Source organism: Ictidomys tridecemlineatus, chromosome 2, assembly GCF_052094955.1.
Source record: "Ictidomys tridecemlineatus isolate mIctTri1 chromosome 2, mIctTri1.hap1, whole genome shotgun sequence".
Classification (NCBI taxonomy): domain Eukaryota; kingdom Metazoa; phylum Chordata; class Mammalia; order Rodentia; family Sciuridae; genus Ictidomys; species Ictidomys tridecemlineatus.
Genome location: NC_135478.1, coordinates 165,351,050 through 165,365,275, shown reverse-complemented (window position 1 = coordinate 165,365,275; position 14,226 = coordinate 165,351,050). Strand labels below are relative to the sequence as shown.

General features: G+C 34.7%; 1 protein-coding gene across 4 annotated transcripts in view; it reads left to right on the top strand.

Moving 5' to 3' along the window:
- The window catches only part of Grm3 (glutamate metabotropic receptor 3), a 207,519-nt gene that overhangs the window by 37,682 nt on the left and 155,611 nt on the right, over nt 1-14,226 (top strand). For 2 of the 4 annotated variants that reach the window (XM_040291706.2, XM_040291707.2), the window contains one exon: nt 9,093-9,147. The exons of the other annotated variants lie outside the window; for them this stretch is intronic. The gene's annotated coding sequence lies outside the window, so the exon portion shown is untranslated. The remainder of the gene's footprint in view (nt 1-9,092; nt 9,148-14,226) is intronic. 4 annotated transcript variants of the gene reach the window in all.

The following is a 14,226-nucleotide window of genomic DNA, read 5'->3' as shown; positions in this document are numbered from 1 at the left end:
GGAAAGCATGTGCACATTCAATCATAATGAGATAGAAAGTGACAGGTGCCTTTAGAAAAGGCTCAGATGAACGCTTGGTAGCTTAGAGCAGAGAGCATCCTTCCCCACTTTGAGCACAGAAGCTCTTCAGCGGCTATTATGTGATAACACGATCATGGTTTACAGTTTATACAGTATATCCTTCAGGTCTTTTCTTTCCTCTAGAGCTTTAATTATCACAGCTAGAAGTAATCTCTCCCTCCTTTGAAGATCTAAACATTGCATCTCAATTATGATACATGCTGCATTCTTTATAGTATTAAATTTATACTCTTTCTTATCTCTGCTACCAGATTGTAAAGCTGTCTGTGGTCCCAAACTGCCTTACTCCTGGGACTGACATTCCTTCCCCGTACCTTCCCTGTGCCTGTGTAAGCACCTGACAGCATTAGAAACTTGTTCTTGGAGTCATTCTGTCCCAGGCTGACAGACCATCTCAACTAGTAACCTGCACAGCCATTATTTCTCTGACAATGCACAAATTATTAATGGCTACTAACCACAGTTTACTCAACTGAATACAGGAAGAAGACATTGCATAGAGGGCTATGGCAATATAATAAAGTTTATAAAATGACCTAGTTTATTACCTGACTCAAATATTACATATTAAATGACAGCTTTCTTTCAATGCACAGCGTATTATAAACATCAACAGAATAAATGAGTTCATGAATTTGTAAAGGATTAGACAGCAATTGTTCTGTTGGTATTTTGTTTTGTTTTGTATGGTATCAGGGATTGAACTCAAGGACACTCAACCACTGAGCCACCTCCTCAACCCTATTTCATATTTTATTTAGAGACAGGGTCTCACCGAGTTGCTTAGTGCCTCACTTTTACTGAGGCTGGCTTTGAACTCACTCTCCTCTTGCCTCAGCCTCCCAACCCACTGGGATTACATGAATTATTCTGGTTTGTTAACAGTTTTCAGATCCCTTGAAGAAAACCAATGAAACAGAATAGAAGACACAGAGATATAACCACAAAAATACAGTTATCTCTTACTAGACAAAAGCACCATAAACAAACATTGGAGAAAAGATAGCCTCTTTAACAAATGGTGCTGGAAAAACTAGAAATCCATATGCAGCAAAATGAAATTAAACCCCTATCTTTCACTGTGCACAAAACTCAATTCAAAGTGTATCAAGGACCTAGGCATTAAACCAGAGACCTTGCACCTACTAGAAGAAAAAGTAGGCCCAACTCTCCATCATGTCAGCTCAGCAATGGGCTTCTTCAATAAGACTCCTAAAGCACAAGAAATAAAATTAAAAATCAATAAATGGGATGGCATCTAACTAAAAGCTTCACAGCAAAGAAAACAACCAAGAATGTGATGAGACCCTACAGAATGTGAGAAAATCTTTACCAAATGTACCTCAGATACAGCATTAGTCTCCAGGATATACAAAGAACTAAAAAAACTTAACCCCCAAAACAAATAACCTAGTCAATAAATGGGCAAAATAACTGAACAGGCACTTCATAGAATAAATACAAATGACCAAAAAAATATATAAAAAAATGTTCAACATCTCTAGCAATTAGAGAAATACAAAGTAAAACTATATCAGATTCCATCTTACTCTAGTCAGAATGGCAATTATCAAGAATACAACTAGGGCTGGGGATTTGGCTCAAGCGGTAGCGTGCTCACCTGGCATGCGTTCAGCCTGGGTTCGATCCTCAGCACCACATACAGACAAAGATATTGTGTCGGCCAAATACTAAAAAATAAATATTAAAAAAAGAATACAACTAACAATAAATATTGGTGAGGATGTAGGGCAAAGGGTATACCATACATTGCTGATGGGACTGTAAATTGGTGCAATTACCCTGTAAAGCACAATGACAATTCTTCAGAAAACTTGGACTGGAACCACCATTTGACCCAGTTATCCCATGCCTTGATATATACCCAAAGGGCTTAAAATCAGCATACTACGGTGACACAGCCACATCAATGTTTATAGCAGTTCAATTTACAAGCTATGAAACCAATCTAGGTATCCTTCAATGGATGAATGGATAAACAAAATGTGGTATGTATACACAATGGAATATTATTCAGCTATAAAGAAGAATGACATTATAGCATTTGCCGATAAATGGATGGAACTGGAGAAGATCATGCTAAGAGAAAGAGTGAGTACAGAAAACCAAAGGCCAAATATTCTGATATGTGGATGCTAACCCATAATAAGGGAGGGTAGGGAGGGGAAATATAGAAGTTCATTAGATTAGACAAAGGGGAATGAAGGAAGGGACAGGGGATGGGAAAGACAGCAGAATGAATTGGACTTTCCTATGCTCATGTGTGAATGCATGAGCAGTGTGACTTCATATCATGTACAATCACAAAAATGGGATCCAAATTGGAATGGGTTGCACTCCATGTATAATATGTCAAAATACACCCTATTGTCATGTATATCTAAAAACAATTAAGAAACAATAAAAATGATTCTTTAAACTTACATTCTTATATAGCTAATATACTTTTATATCCATAATTTCCCTTAGCCCTCCTCAAAATTTTATTTCAGATTCTTAGAAAGTTTGCCTTCACTTATCCCTCTTTCTCTTAGCATTATCTCAGGGATATATCATAAAACGGGACTTTTTTTTAGCAAAATTGTTAACTAGCATTAAAATAGAACATATAATAATTATGCTTGACTTTGAGAATAAATAATAGCATCCCAATTCAGGTTAATCAAGATTTCACTAAGTATTAATTCTTTCTATGGGACATACAACCAGAAAGCCAAGTTTGAGATTCCTACCTCTGCCACTTTTTAGCTTTAGGAAATTTATTAGACCTCTCCATGCCTCAGTTTCCTCATCTACAAAACAGTGATAACAATGCAACCTCATCAGAAACATGGTATGAGGACTAATTATGTGAATTTGTTACAGTACCAGGCACCACGTAAGCATCCTATGGATGTCATCGATTATTATTTCCCACGCATTAATTCAGTCTTTGGTACTTACTTTTCTCTTTTTATTCAAAGCTGCTGTTAAATTCAATTTCTCTTTCTTTAAAATATCTCCATTTGCTTTTACTTACATCATGCCTGCTACCTTCAGTTAATGAATTACACAAACCAAAATAGAAAATGGTTTAAGACAAATTATCTGAAAATCTCTTTAAGTAGCAATTAAAGTAACAAAGACAGTTGGTATGACGTACATTGTTTCCTCAAAAGTGTTCTTTAAATAAGGCTTTAAGAAAAATAATAAACAAGTTTTTTTTTTTCTTACTGCTCTTTCATATCACCAGTAGAGCTTAGAGAGATCAGAGTCCAATAAGAAGTAAAACAAGTCTGGGGTGATAAGGCATCAGTTGAAGAAATAGTCAAGCAATCCCTGGTGCTCTTCATGGGTGACTGAAACAAGCCTCTCTCTTCTTTGCTCAAGATAAAGGACACAAGCTTTTAAAACACATCTTGCCGCCTCAGCATCAGACAGATCTAGATAAACTAATCCTGCTCATACTAGTTGCTTATTATCCTTTCTAAGTCTCAGTTTCTTTATCTAAAATATGAAAATAACTACCTAAAACACTTTACCGTAGGGATGAAATAAAATAAGATGATTAAATCCCTAAGCACCATGCCTGGCAAAAATGAATGTTGAATACATGTAGCTTAAAAATAAAAACCATCAGTTTCAATAATAGGCATGAGAGATTAGTTATCTTCATACCATAAACAATTAAAAATCTTGAGTGAAATATTAAAAAAAAAAACTTTGCAATCTCTGGAGAACTACTAAAGTTGAGCAAAGTGAAAGGCTATAGTCCCCTAAGGAAGAGAAGTACTTCAGGTTTTCTCTGTAGAACTCTCCAGTTTTCTTTGGCTTGGGGAGCAAAACTAAAGCATCAAGAAGGGCTCTTGCTTCCTTGAAGAGTTCAGAGGTGCCAGAAAAACTGGAAGTTTAAGGGCAAAAATCCAAGGAAGAAGGAAGCCCAGGGCGAGGAGTCTCAAAATATGATTTCAATTTTTTCTTGAGCGGTACAGAGGGCAGAACTGAAGAAAACCCAACACAAAGCAATGGAAGCTAAAAAGATTTTCCAGAGCTGTGTAGTACTAGGGTTAAAAAAGATAAAAATAAAAAGTGTCTGAGTCCCCCCAAAAGGCAGTGCTAAGTAAGTAACAACAGCTTTGAATCAAGAGGCTGTGAAGCCTCACTCAAGGATAAGGACAAGTAAGATAGTTCAGCCCTTAGAACGACAAACAGCATTCATCTAAGAGATCAAGATGACCCACTGCCACTATCAGACTAGTGAAAGAAAATCCAATACTGAACGTGATGTCTGTACTGTTCGCCTTCCTTCCAAACACACAAGGCTTGCTAAAAACAGAACAAACTCATCAGAAAACAGAACACTGAAAGTCCAAACAGGCAACAAAGGGTTTCATATACTAAAATTATTACACAAGAATTTAAAAAGAGCCACGATTAATATATTTATATACATAGAGGAAAGGATGGAAATTTTGTAGAAAAACAGAAATCCATAAAAGTACCAAATTGAAATTCTGCAACAGGAAAAAAAAATCAAAATTGGGTATTCAGTAGAAAAGTTCAATAATATATGGTATACATTGGAATAGAAAGTTGAATGAACTGAAAACACTAATAAAAAATGCCCAGATTGAGGCCTATATAAAAGGAGAAAGGTAGAAAGTATAGCACAAATTATCAGTGAAACATCAGATCCAGAGAAAAGGTCTAAATGCATATAATCAGAATGCTAGAAAGAAGGGAGAAAGAATAATACAATCATTTTTAGAAAAATATTGGCCTCTGCCAGACGCACACCTATAACCCAGCTAGCTACTCAGAAGCTGAGGTAGGACAACTGCAATTGAAGGGCAGACTCAGCAATCTGACAAAACCCTGTCTTCAAGTAAAAGATAAAAAGGGCTGGGGATGTAACTCAGTGGTAGAGCATCATTGGGGTTCTATCACCAGTACTGCACTTGTGTGCGCCAGGAATTTTTCTGAAATTGATGAAAAATGCTTAATTTTACGTACTAAAGATTCAAAACCTACATACACTAAGTATGATAAATATGAATAAAATTATATTTAATGACATCATACTAACACTATTAGAAATCAAAGCAAAAAGAGCATTTAAAGAGTACTGGAGGCCAGCTCAGTGGAAGAGTGTTTGCCTGGCATGTACAAAGCCCTGGGTTTAACCCCCAGCCCAGTGAGGGAAGCAAATTACCTGGGATGAGGCAAGGGTACACATTATATCTTCAGTAAGAAGAAAAGCCAAGCCAGTTGACTACAATAGAAAAATGTTGAAACAAGGCAATGAACTGCACATATAAGATAAATACTATTAGCCTAGAATTATGTAGCCAGGAAAAATATATTTCAGGAAAATAAAAGGCAAAATAGATATTATCAGAAATTCAAAAGATGAGAATTTTTTGCAGGTAAACCTACACTATGAAAGACACTAAAAGTACTCAAGGAAAGTAATCATAAAGGAACACAAACTTCAGGAAACAGTGAAAAAAGGATAAATTTTTGGCTAAACTCAAATGCAGAATCACTATTAAAATAAATATGTAATGTCTGGCATTTAGGATAAATCTGTAAGTGAAATATTATGGGAGATAAACAAAAGGTTGAAGGGGAGTAATGTAATTAAATGGTTATAAGTGTTTTGCATGTTCAGGACATAGTAAATCACAACCACCAACAGTAATAGAAGAATGTAAAATTAAAATTGTAAAGGAATTTTAAATGTAACAAAATATAATAATATGACTCCGTAAAAAGGAAGCCCGCAAAAAAAAGGGTAAGCAATGAGATCAACATTATTAATAGCAAGATGATATATTTGCATGAGATAAATCAATATTTAAGGTAAATGTATTCAACTCTCCAACTAAAATAGAGGATTTTCATTTCACAATGCATGCATCCATGTAAACATGTTTTACACCTTGAAATTTTACAGTATTTGTCAATTATACCTCACAAAAGTTGGAAAAAAATTCCATGCAAACTACAAAATTATATTTAAGTATACTTTGTCAGACTGGATAAAATATAGCTGTGCTTTGTATTTTTTTTATTTAACAAAGAAATATCTTAAATAAATGGAAATATAGTTTGAAAGGAAAGGAGGAAAACAGATCTTACATGTAAATATTAACTAAAAGAAATTTTATAGCTCTATTAATATAAGACATTGGAGATCTCAAGTAAAACTACAAGATATAAAGATATATTTAAAAAAATAAGTCTATAGAAAGATATTTATGAATTTATAATTTTATATTTAACAATAAATTTCAATTATAAACAGCAAAAGTTTGTAGAACTAAAGATATAATTTACAATCCATAATCATGAGGCATTTTTAATCTTTCTTTCAGTAACTAATAGGAAAAGGCCAACAAAAAATTCAATTAAGGATATAGAAGTTTAGAATGACATAGTTAATGAATTTTACCTATTTTGGTTTATAGAATTTTACAATAACTACAGCATACTCTATTTTATATGTATGATATAGATATATACCTACACACATATATATTACACCATTTTTTAGATTTGAAATGAGTACTCTATGTTTTAAATGTTCCCAAAGGGTTAAGAAATAACAGTTTTCAGTCAGTCTTCTCAAGGCTTTAGTATCCCAAGATCTAGTCTCTATCAACTAATTTTATTTACAAATATACCCCAACATGAAGTCCTAAGTAATTGAATCATCTCTATTATCCTCATCCTGGTGGTAGGTTTTAGCTGCACCACAGAGAAAGTTACCATGAATCATTAACATTCTGAAGTTAAAAAGAGGGGGAGGGGACAATAAGTGAATAACTTATTTATTCACAAATTATACCCACCTCAGATAATTTATTTAACTACATGATAGGCAACATTTAATATAATGTCGCAGAAAAGGCTGGGCACTGTTGTGCATGCCTGTAATCCCAGCTGCTCTGTAGGCTGAGGCAGGAGGTTTCAAGTTCAAAGCCAGCCTCAGCAATGGTGAGGAGCTAAGCAACTCCACAAGACGCTCTCTCTCTCAATAAAATATGAAATAGAGCTGGGGAGGTGGTTCAGTGGTAGAGTGCCCCCGAGTTCAAACCCTGGTACCAAAAAAAAAAAAAAAAAGAGCAGAAAAAAATAATCAGAAATAGTAAGAGCCTAAGTATAAATTTATAATGAAACAAAGAATAAGTTATTTCCTTTTTTCCCCCTCAAGAAAATAGTTGTTTGCCATGTAACTTTACCTTTGATAGTTTAGTACCATAATACTTCTGAAATAGCAAAATGTTGATACTTTATGCTTAGAGAAAAATTGACATATAGAATTATACAAATAGAATGAAGAAAATAAAAATACAAGCCATGAAGAGGTGGTGAACAGCTGGAGGTTATAATTTTTGAAATTAAAAAAAGAGAAAAGAAAACCCGATTCTGGTGAGGAATCAGAGCAGTGAGAATTCATCTACATGAAGGTCTCTTGAGGGACTAGGCATTACAAAGAAATAAGAAAATTTTGAATCTGAAGCTTATTGAGCTTTTCCTAAGAAAGATCATCATTAGTCAATTAGTTTTTAGTATGACCTTTTCTATCTTTGCTTATATTTTTTAAAATATCATCATAGATTATACTTTGTTGAGGGACAGATGATGCATTTGCAATTATTCAGTAAATATCTTCCCTGTTCTAGGATTGTGCTAAACATTGGAGATAAAATGGTGAATCAGAGAGACTTTGCCATTAAAATAAAAAAAATGAAAGTAAAATATGGAAGTGGAATGAATGCGTTTCCAAGTTTGACAGGCAAGTGACCTGTTTTAGGTAGATGGTCATAAGTATCATCCCTTCCATGAAGGGCTTTAAGTGAAATGAGTAGAAAGTTCCTGAACAGACACTTCTCAGAAGATATACAATCAACAAACATGAAAAAAATGTTCACCATTTCTAGTAATTAGAGAAATGCAAATCAAAACTACTCTAAGATTTCATCTCACGCCAGTAAGAATGGCAGTTATTATGAATATAAACAACAATAAGTGTTGGTGAGCATGTGGGGAAAAAGGCATACTCATACATTACTGGTAAGACTGCAAACTGGTGCAACCACGCTGGAGAGGAGTATGAAGATACCTTAGAAAACTTGGAATGGAACCACTATTTGACCCAGCTATCCCTCTCAGACTATACCCAAAGGACTTAAAAACATCATACTATAGTGACACAACCACGTCAATATTTATAGCAGCACAATTCAAAGTAGCCAAACTGTGGAACCAACCTAGATGACCTTCAATAGATGAGTGGATAAAGAAACTGATTTTATATATATATATATATGTATATATACATATATATATATATATATATACATATACATATACACACACAATTGAATATTATTCAGCATTAAGAGAGAATAAAATTATGACATTTGCAGGTAAATGGATGAGTTAGAGACTATCATGCTACTGGAAGTAAGTCAATCCCAGAAAACCAAAGGCCGAATGTTTTCTGATAAGCAGATGCTAATCCATAATGGGAGGTGGGGGCATGGGATAAATGGAGGAACTTTGGATTGGGCAAAGGGGAGGGGAGGGGAGAGGAAGGGAGGGAATAGGGGTAGGAAAGATAGTAGAATGAGATGAACATTATTATCCCAGGTACATGTATGATTCCTCTAATAATGTAACCCTACTCTGTGTGTAACTAGAGAAGTGAAAAATTGTGCCCCACTTGTGTACAATGAATTAAAAAGCATTCTGCTGTCATGTATAACTGATTATAACAACAACAACAACAAAAGAGTACAAAGTTCCAAGAAATCAGACCTCAAGTCAGGAAAGAAATGAAAGCTCAAGGACCTGGAAAGAAGTGGGGCAAGATGAACTTGCAAAAGGTGAAGTTCATCATTAATGCCAGGCTGTTTTTTTTTTTTCAATTTGATTGTAAGAACAATGAGTGGCAAATGAAGTATTTCCAACAGAGAATGGATATGATCTTATTTATATTAAAGGTTGAATGAAGAATGAATTTATAAGAGATGAAGTGGGAAGACCAGTGGCCTTAAGGTAAGAGATGATGCTTTCCCAGTCTGGAATGCACCATTGCCATGAAAGATCAAGTAGTCAGATTCAAAATGTAGATAATTGTAAGTCCACCTTACTGACTGTGTATAGCAAGGAAGGAAAGAGCAAGAGTGATCCCCTAAATTTCAACTAGATATCTGGGTAAACTGCTATCATTTATGGGATCGAGAAGCTGGAGATAAAGGAAACAACAGGAAAGGAACTACATTGTGAAATAAATTTACTCTATCTGCATATTATTATATATTTGAGTACAGTTTTCTTCATTCCTCAAGGGGGAAATTGTTTCTCTTGAATTCTAAGGTTTTTTGTTATGAAGATGAGAATTCCTAAAAGATGAAGTTTTTGCCAGATATGATTCTCTTCTATGGTATTCCCATATTGTTGGGTATTTAAAATGTTTCTTGTCCCTAAAATTTTAAGAATTCATTTTACATTTTTTCTTCTATATGAGAGCTCTGAAATAAATTTTAGGAAAAAAATAGTCAAAAATAATAGGCAAATTCTTCCTAAAATCTTTTATTTTCAAGAATTGATCAGCTGGAAGTAGGGGAGTAAAATACTAACTCAAAAAAATCATTAATATGCAAGTTGATCTTATATATAAAAACTCCCATCATTTTTCTGGGTCAACTAAAGTCATGTGTATATTTTAAATAGTGATTTACTTCATAGTTTGAGCTTTTTTTTAATACCCATTGACAAATTTCCAAGTGTTTAATTTTCAAGAATTCAAGTAGCTATTATTTGAATCCCTTACTATAATTGATTCATATAAATAAGATAGGTTAAAGCTTTTATTGAATGATATCTACCAGAAGAACATTGATCTATGGTTTGTTGTATAATGGTTCACTTAGTTCCCACAATTCTACAAAGCAGGTGATACTAATCACAATTTACAATCCAAGATATGGGAAAACAACTCTTATGTTACTCACCCATGATTATATTACATGTCTGATAAACATCTCCCAAGATCACCAAGCATACTCTGAGGATACCTAAGATTCTGACCATTATACATTTAGGATGCTAAATATAATTTTAACATTAGCCTAACCAAAAGATAGGATGAATCTGCTGTATAAATAGTTATTATAAGTCACGTGCAGCTAAGTTGAATTATCTTTCTGTGCCATTTTTAGATTGGAAAGCATTCTCCAATTACTGCAAGTCTCTCATTCATTTATTCAATTTTCTGAGCACTTAGTATGTGCTTAGCACTACACTAGACATTTCACATACAGTAAATAAGATCCTACCCTCAGGGGGTTTATTCTAGGGAGAAAGATAAATAATAAACAATACATAAACAGAAAATGAAAATAAAACTAACAAGAAACAAAGGAATCAGTACTGCTAGGGAGAAGTGTAAACTTTGGATAGTGGGTTGCTGTTTAAATCCAGTAGTCAAGGTATTTTCAGTTAGAGGCTCAAGAACTATTGTCACCAAAAATTTTCCTAACAGTTTTACATAATAATAATCTATATATCCTGAGTGCCGTTTTTAAAAAATTGTCTCATTAAATACATTCATATATGGTGACATACAATAAGACAGTAATTTCTATCTAAAAAAGAAAGGTTTCAGTGAGACTAATGAATTTGGTGTTTTCTTTTTAAAGCAATTATTCATCAGTTAAGTAAGAAGTTGTATCATTGTAAAGACTTTTTTTAATTACTATTTTTATGTGGTGCTGAGGATGGAACCCAGGGCCTTGCACATGTGAGGTGAACACTCTACCGCTAAGACATAACCCCCAGCCCTGTAAAGACTTTTATAGTTAAAAAAAAAAAGTCTTTGGAGTTGGTAAAATAATTTAACTTAATTCTTAGAGCTGAACTTTATTCATTTGGGAGAATGGGATTATTTTTACTAGTTCAAGGAAAAGTATGCCAATATTATGTGTATGTACAACAAAATTTCAGACCACTAGTATGCTCATGTATGTACATCTATAGGATACAAATAAAGAGCATATACATAATTATAAATGTTCACTAAAACCTAAGATTCTCCCGATTATTTAAAAAACATGGATATCTTTACTGTAAGGAAATTTGCCAAACAGGCATAGATTATGTCTAACGTTAATCTATCAAAAAAAAAATCTCTTTAATCCTGCTGTTTCTCCAGCATGATTTGCCAGGTGCCCAAACAAAAATCCTATCTTTCTTTCTGTATCTTGCTCTCCAGTCATTTATCAGCAAGTCTTACTCTTACTTCCAAATCAAATGTAAAATCCAATCAGGTCTTCCCATCCCACCACTAGAACTGGCCAGGTCACCTTGACATTCCCATTACCTTGACCACTGTATCCTTCTTCCCATCTGTCTTCCAGCTTCCACTCCTAACATCTTGTCCCACAAATGATCATACAATCCATTCTCCACTCAGTAGCCAAAATGAGCTTTCTTAGCATGTTAGAGACTAAATTCCTCCAAAGCTAAAACCATGACACTCAGTGAATACAGAGTACATTAAAGATATTCAACCCATCAATAGAAGATTGCAAAGCTAGTTCAAAGGACAATTAGATAAATGGAGCACTTAGGAAAGGCATACTAAAAGATTTTGCTAAGAGATAAAACTGGTTAATATCTTACAGGCATGAAAACTGTAATCTTTGGGGTTATCTTTTCTATTCTTTTTGCCAATCAGAAGTTTTTGCATTTCATTATTTATTTGGGGGGTACCAGGGATTGAATCCAGGCATGTGTAACCACTAAGCCATAGCCCTAGCCCTTTTTTATATTTTATTAGAGACAGGGGTCTGAGTTGCTTAGGGGCTCTCAAAGTTGCTGAGGCTGGCTTTGAACTCACAATCCTCCTGCTGGAGCCGCAGGAGCCACTGGGATTACAGTTGTGCACCACCACACCCAGCTTAGAAATTTTTGCATTTCTAAAGAACAAAAATGTGTAAGTTAATATGCAATTTCACACTCTGGGCCTTACTTAAAATGAAGCAAAGGGTTGGGATGGAGCTAGAATGCAGCTCAGTGGTATAGCACATATTTTGCATGGACAAGGCCTTGGGTTCAAGCCCCATCACTACAAAATAAAACAAACTGAGTGTAAAACTATGGCACATTTCCCTAGAAAATAATCCTTGGAAGGGCAAATTAGACAAATTTTCCTCAACAAGCATAAATAAGGCTCTGTTCTTCGGTTTTCAAACTTTTTCTTAGAATACAAATTTCCTATCATGGACTACAGAGTCTGCCCAATCTTATCCTTAACTTTCTCTTTTGTCTCCTTCTCCTCAATCATTATGATAATACCAGTAACTCTTGCTGTTCTTCCAGCAGCATCCTTCAGAGCTGTCACTCTTATGTTGCACTCTGCTTATGGATTTTACACAACTGCTATGTGTTGTACTGGCACATCATCCTTGCCTCTACTTGGATGCACACATCAACACATTCCTGCTACATCTCACCATCCCACTTTTTATTTTACTTCATAGAATTTACCATGTTAGGACATAGGGTTTATTGTTTATTTCCTTTAATATTAAGGGATTTTTGTCTATTTTATTTTCAAGAAATATCTGGTGCTTTAACAGTGCATGGTATATAACAAGCACAGATTTTTTAAAAATTAATGATTAAGGTACACATAAACACTAACATTATCTCAAAATTAAAATGTAATTTTTCAAAATACTTCTATTTCATGAGAGAGAAAAAAAGTGAAAAATGATTTACAAAAGCAATCGTAAAGTAGGTGTCAGACATGGGGCTCAGAACGTGCAAAGACCTTTTGGAGTGGCCCCTTGATTCAGCACCTGGAGACTGGACAGATCCATCATGAAATGGTAGAAAATTGAGACAGTTCTCAGGCTGGTAATATAATCATATCCAGACAGGTGCACTTTTATTGTCAGAAAGAACTGTCTGGTGATAGGTGGTTATCATTAGCAGGGGAGGGGCATAGATTAAGGGTAATTTGATGGCAGACCACTCTCAGGAAAGTATGCTCTGTGTGAGGCTCTGTGCCAAGTACTTTCCCAAGGTTATCTCATTTAACTCATCAAAATCCTTCAAGGTGAGTGATATAATACCCGTTTTCAAAAAAGACCACCAAGGCTCCAGGAGGGGAAAATTGTACATAACTAGTAAATGGCAGAGCCTACCTTAAGGCATGGATCAGTTTGAAGCTCATGCATTTCATACTGATCTTTGCTGCTCCCCACCTATCCCCCACTTCAAACACAGTAAGAAATAATTGCACAAGTAGGCAAGCTTTAACATCAGACAGTCTATCAGAAAACTGAAGAAATACAGACGTCTGGGCTAGGAGTCAAAAGAACTCAACTTAACTGGGTGATTGAAGGAAAAAAAAAAAAAAGGACAAGATCCCAGCCAAAGTCATCATCACCAGGAAAAATCGTCAACTTACAAAATGTCAGGACCCTGAATTCTGGGAAAACAAGGCCTCATCACAATGAACTACAAAACAGTTCACTAACAAAAATCATTGTATAATGTTAGGGAAGAATTTCCTTGAGGCTAAAATTCAACTATATTTGTAATTCCCCAAAATCCATCACACCTACAACCAAGAATTATCCCTGGAACTTCTTAGAGTATGACCCCATAATCTCAGAATAAACGATACCTGGGAGAGAGATTGCCATCTGTCCCAGAAATGCAATTCATTATAACAAGTATTTATTGAGCACCTACTCTTTACAGAATACTGTTCTGGACCTGGAAGTAACAAAAAGTAAAAGCTTTATCCTCCACCTCCTTTCAACCCAGTTAGCTGAACTTGAAGAAAATGTCATTTAATAACTGCATTGCCTAATTTCAAGTCATTGCACTAGAAATGAATAATAGCCATTTCACTACAACTCCACTGTTTCATGTAGGTAATTCTGTATTAAGTTCATAGATCACTTCCACACTATGCATTCCAGAGTTTTTCATTCATAGTTGTAAAAGACAACTGAATGATTATCAAAGTTGTTAAGCCAATATGGACTGTGGAGGTGTCAGTTTGGATTGACAACTGTTTCCTTCACTTAGATTCTTTCAGTTTTGAAAAGAATGAGA